Here is a 6,345-nt window from a genome sequence, read left to right as displayed (position 1 = left end):
GAAAGCTGAAGCATCCCTTTCGGCCTCGTGAAAGGCCTGCTCCCGAGCTATTGAGGAGGCTCGGGAAGCAGACCGACAACGTGAGATCGCGGAGTAGCGCGCGTGGGAGCTCCAAGCCTGGAGCACTTCCCTGGAGCAGCAAGTAGAGCTGCACCAAGCCATCCTTGCGTCCCTGAAGGGGACACCCGTCTAAGAGGAGGAGCGCCGGAAGCGTGAGGAAGCACTAACGCTGGAGGCTGCCGAGCGCAACCTCGACCTTGAATGGTTGGAGATGAGGGAGCGCCAGGTTACCCAAGCGGCGGATGACGTTGGTGCGCGGGAGGCTCGAATCCAAGAAGATGTCGACCACCGCGTGGCGGAAATTCACGCGGGCCTTGTGCGGGAGTATGACGAGAGGATGGAGCTGGTCGAAGCTGAGGCTGCGGTCAGGACTGCCGCCCTCAGGTCCAAGCTGACTGAAGCGACGCAGCATGCGGAGGCCATCGCAGCCGCCCTGGTCTCGGCGCAGACTGAGTTGGCCTCCTCTTGCACCGAGCTGCTTCTCCTTCAACGGCGGGTTGATGACGCCGAGTCCGTTGCACGGCAGAACGGAGAAGAAATTCTCCAACGGCAAACGCTGGAGCATATGCATGGCCCCATGCTTCAAGCGCTCAGGGACAGGACCAATGCGGCCCTGGGCAATATCTGCGATGCGAACGCTCCGCAACCCCATGTGACCAACTATGCCGGTCATCTCTAGTTCTTCACTGACGTGGTGATGCATCTGGAGAATCGCTTTGAGAGAGCTCGCCAGCTCGTCAAGGAGAGGAGCCGCAGCCTGCTCGGGCATGCATTCTCCCGTGTCTTCAGCCATCTTCAGGATAGAGATCCCCACTTCAACTTCGATGCCGTCATTGCTCCGGTACCCGTGGCCATTCGAGGCGACCTGGCGCGATGGGTGGAGGACAACGTGGATGCACTTGTCAGGGCCTTCGCCACTGATGATGACGGAGTGGTAGTCGCGACGGATGAAGGTGATGTGGTGAATGGTGGCAAAGATGGCGCCGATGACGGCGATGCCAGCGACAGTGACAACGGTGCTAGTGATGCCTCCGGAGATGACCAAGAGGACACGGTGAGCGATATGTTTGACCGATCCTGTATCTCCCTGCTATTTATCCTGCGTAGGAAAAGTTCAGTCGCGACCCTAAAGGTTGTAAGAGCATTTTGGGAGGGGAAGCCCCTCTTGTAAAAAGGATTGTTGTCCACATGTTTCTAGGAACGAAGCAGAATGCGCGCCCGCGTGATGTTGTGGGCCCTGCAGCTGGTTAATTACTGTGGTTTACCTCTAGCCCGGGCGAGCATTGGGTAGGCTTGCGGGGCTGTGCTTCCCCGCGGGTCCTCCGGGGGACTTGTTGATCCTGTGGTGAGAGCCTCGCAAGAGCGAGTGCTGGCCGTGGGACGGCATGCGTGCGTGTGCTGAGCCCAGCCCCGCCCGCGAGAGGCTCGCGAGGGGGAGCCAGCTGCTGTGAACTCCTAATCAGGGCAGAAACCAGAACGCAAGAAAACACATGAATCGAGACAAAACACCCCTCCCCGCACATACGCAAATGCAAATTCAACTTCAACTTAAATCAGAAGCAAGGAAGCTCGACCACAGAAAGGGAGGTAAAAAGCAAAAGGCCGCGTCCGGCACCTAGTCTAGTCTTCGACGTCTTCTCACCAGCGTGGAGCTAAGTGCTGCCACTGGGCGTGGGAGGGAACCCCCGAGGCCCGAGGGCGGCTCTCCGGCGACTCCGGGGCGTGTATAGCCGCAACTCATTATTACGTGAGAGTGTCACGGGCGGCAAGCTTCATAGGCACTGGGCCTTCTTCACAGGTACCGGCCTTGCTTCATATCGCCAGACGAGGGCCCCGCCTTGCGCCACCCTCGACCGCCATTGACGGTGATCGGAAACCAAGGACGACGCCAATGGGGTAAAGGGGACGCCAGCGGTTCCCTCGACGACCACGGGTCCTTTGCCGGGGGCAGGCCTTGCGGCACCTCCCCAGCAGAGAGCCTAACTTCGAGAAACACCTTGCTCTGCGCGCCGTGGGGAGGGGCCTGGCTCCCGTCCCCTCTCCTGCAGCCCCTAGTGCGCCCTGCTATGTCTTGAGCTTGCGTTGGTTTTCCTCGAAGAGGAGAGGGTGATGCAGCAATAGTAGCGTAAGTATTTCCCTCAGTTTTTGAGAACCAAGGTATCAATCCAGTAGGAGGCTCCTCAAAAGTCCCACGCACCTACACAAACAAACTGAGAACTCGCAACCAACGCAATAAAGGGGTTGTCAATCCCTTCACGGCCACTTGCGAAAGTGAGATCTAATAAAGATATTATGATAAGATAAATATATTTTTGGTATTTTATAATATAGATGCAAAAAGTAAAGATGCAAATAAAAGTAGATTGAAAGCAAATATGATAAGAGATAGACCCGGGGGCCATAGGTTTCACTAGAGGCTTCTCTCAAGATAGCATAAGTATTACGGTGGGTGAACAAATTACCGTCGAGCAATTGATAGAAAAGCGCATAGTTATGAGATTATCTAGGCATGATCATGTATATAGGCATCACGTCCATAACAAGTAGACCGACTCCTGCCTGCATCTACTACTATTACTCCACACATCGACCGCTATCCAACATGCATCTAGAGTATTAAGTTCATAAGAATAGAGTAATGCATTAATCAAGATGACATGATGTAGAGGGATAAACTCAAGCAATATGATATAAAAACCATCTTGTTATCCTCGATGGCAACAATACAATACGTGCCTTGCAACCCTTTCTGTCACTGGGTAAGGACACCGCAAGATTGAACCCAAAGCTAAGCACTTCTCCCATGGCAAGAAAGACCAATCTAGTAGGGCAAACCAAACTGATAATTCGAAGAGACTTGCAAAGATAACTCAATCATACATAAAAGAATTCAGAGAAGATTCAAATATTATTCATAGATAAACTTGATCATAAACCCACAATTCATCAGATCTCGACAAACACACCGCAAAAAGAGTTTACATCGAATTGATCTCCACAAGAGAGGGGGAGAACATTGTATTGAGATCCAAAAAGAGAGAAGAAACCATCTAGCTAATAACTATGGACCCGTAGGTCTGTGGTAAACTACTCACAACTCATCGGAGGGGTAAGGATGTTGATGTAGAAGCCCTCCGTGGTTGATTCCCCCTCCGGCAGAGTGCCGGCGAAGGCTCCAAGATGGGATCTCGTGGATACAGAAGGTTACGGTGATGGAAATTGTGTTTCGTGGTGCCCCAAGATGTTTTCGAGGTACGTAGGCATATATAGGAGTAAGAAGTACGTCGGTGGCCGCCCGAGGGTTCCAGGAGACAGGGGGCGCGCCCTACAGGGGAGGGGGGCGCGACGTCCTATCTCATGGCTTCCTCGGCTGCTTCTGGACTTGCACTCCAAGCTCTCCGGGTTACGTTCGTTCCAAAAATCACGCTCCTGAAGGTTTCATTCCGTTTGGACTCCGTTTGATATTCCTTTTCTTCAAAATACTAAAATAGGCAAAAAACATCAATACGGGCTGGGCCTCCGGTTAGTAGGTTAGTCCCAAAAATGATATAAATGTGTAAAATAAAGCCCATAAATATCCAAAAGGGGTAATATAATAGCATGGAACAATCAAAAATTATAGATACGTTGGATACGTATCAAGCATCCCCAAGCTTAATTCCTGCTCGTCCTCGAGTAGGTAAATGATAAAAAAGAAATTTTTGATGTGGAATGCTACCTAGCATAATTATCAATGTAATTTTCTTTATTGTGGCATGATTGTTCAGATCCAAATGATTCAAAATAAAAGCTTATAAAACATAATAATAATAATGCTTCAAAGCATACTAACAAATAATCATGTCCTATCAAAATAACATAGCCAAAGAAAGCTTATCCCTAAAAATAATATGGTTAGGCCATGCTTCATTTTCATTACACAAAATAATCCCATCATGCACAACCCCGATGACGAGCCGAGCAATTGTTTCATACGTTTTAACGCGCTTCAGTTTTTTCAACTCTTACACAATACATGAGCGTAAGCCATGGACATAACACTATGGTGGTATATGGTGGAGGTTGTGAGGACAAAAAGGGAGAAGATAGTCTCACATCAACTAGGCGTATCGACGGGCTATATAGAGGTGCCCATTAATAGATATCAATGTGAGTGAGTAGGGATTGCCATGCAACGGATGCACTAGAGCTATGAATATACGAAAGCTCAACAAAAGAAACTAAGTGGGTGTGCATCCAACTTGCTTGCTCACGAAGACCTCTGGCATTTTGTGGAAGCCCATCATTGGAATATACAAGCCAAGTTCTATAATGAAAAATTCCCACTAAGTATATGAAAGTGACAACATAGGAGACTCTCTATCATGAAGATCATGGTGCTATTTTGAAGCACAAGTGTGGAAAAAGAGATAGTAACATTGTCCTTTCTCTCTTTTTCTCTCATTTTTCTTATTTTCCTTTTTTTTTCTTTGGCCTTTCTTTTTTTCTTTTTGGCCTTTCTCTTTTTTCTTTTCTCATTTTTTTTCTTTTTGTAAAGTCCGAAGTCTCATCCCGACTTGTGGGGGAGTCATAGCCTTCATCATCCTTTCTTCACTAGGACAATGCTCTAATAATGAAGATCATCACACTTTTATGGATTTACAACTCAAGAATTACAACTCAAAGCTAGAACAAGATATGACTCTATATGAATGCCTCCGGCGGTGTACAGGGATATGCAATGAATCAAGAGCGACACATGAAAATTATGAAGGTGGCCTTGCCACAAATACGATGTCAACTACATGATCATGCAAAGAGCAATATGACAATGATGGAACGTGTCATAATAAACGGAACGGTGGAAAGTTGCATGGCAATATATCTCAGAATGGTTATGGAAATGCCATAATAGGTAGGTATGGTGGCTGTTTTGAGGAAGGTAAATAAGGGGTTTATGATACCGGCGAAAGTTGCGCGGTAATAATAAAGGCTAGCAACGTAAAAAGGATGAGTGTGCCTATGTCCATGGACTCACATTAGTCAAAAGAGAACTCATATACTTATTGCAAAAGCCTACTTAGCCCTCGAAGCAAAGTACTACTACGCATGCCCCAAGAGGGATAGATTGGTAGGAAAAGACCATCGCTCGTCCCCGACTGCCACTCATAAGGAAGACACTCAAAAGAGCACCTCATGCAACAAATTTGTCACACAACTATTACCATATGTGCATGCTACGGGACTTGCATGACCCTAACATTACTACCTTTATATAGGAGGAAGAATTACATCGGTGGCCGCCCGAGGGGCCCACGAGATAGGGGGCACGCCCTACAGGGGGGGCGCAGCCTCCTATCTCGTGGCTTCCTCGGCTGCTTCTTGACTTGCACTCCAAGCTCTCCGGATCACGTTCGTTCCAAAAATCACGCTCCCGAAGGTTTCATTCCGTTTGGACTCCGTTTGATATTCCTTTTCTTCGAAATACTGAAATAGGCAAAAAAACAGCAATACGGGCTGGGCCTCCGGTTAGTAGGTTAGTCCCAAAAATGATATAAATGTGTAAAATAAAGCCCATAAACATCCAAAAGGGGTAATATAATAGCATGGAACAATCAAAAATTATAGATACGTTGGAGACGTATCACGCCCCTCCTAGCGGAAGGGAGGTTGCCGAGCTGGGGCAGCCTTCCGCTGTAGTGACCTAAACCCCCTGTGACCCATGGTTAGCATAAGCTTGCTCCCGAGGAATTACTGGTACCCGGTAGCCGCTACCGTCAGCGCGGCCGGTGAGGCTTCCTTGAGGCTCCTGGAAAGGCTCGGCTTCTGTCGTCTCTTCCTCCCAGCCTGGCCCAAGGAATGAGCCAGGGTCGTCTTCCAGCGCGTATTCCCGGTCCACCATATGGGGCACGTAAGCCTCCAAGGCTGCCATGCTCCACGCGGCTTGGCTCGAAGCGCCGTCTTGGGGGTGATAGGGCGGCGGCCCACCCGGGCCATAGGCGGCGATGCGCATCCCCTCGCTCACCGAGGGTGGTGCTAATGCAACTTGACGCTCTGTGTCGATGGTTGAGCTAGTGTTGACGAAGCCTTGGGGTACGCCTGAGGGCGCACGGGCGCGGATGGGCCCGTCGTATGATCCGCCCGGGGCTTGAGGTGGAAGCTGGACGCAGAAAGGAGGCACCCCTGAAGCTGCGGCATCCAGGAGCTCGGCGACGCGCTCCAGTAGCACATCACAGCCGCTCTCCTGAAGCCGGCACCGTAGCAGCTCCCGAGCCACCATGAGCGCGGCCTTCATGTTCGCCTGTT

The sequence above is a fragment of the Triticum dicoccoides genome, chromosome 5B (genome assembly GCF_002162155.2).
Source record: "Triticum dicoccoides isolate Atlit2015 ecotype Zavitan chromosome 5B, WEW_v2.0, whole genome shotgun sequence".
NCBI lineage: Eukaryota > Viridiplantae > Streptophyta > Magnoliopsida > Poales > Poaceae > Triticum > Triticum dicoccoides.
Note: the sequence above shows the minus strand (reverse complement) of the source record.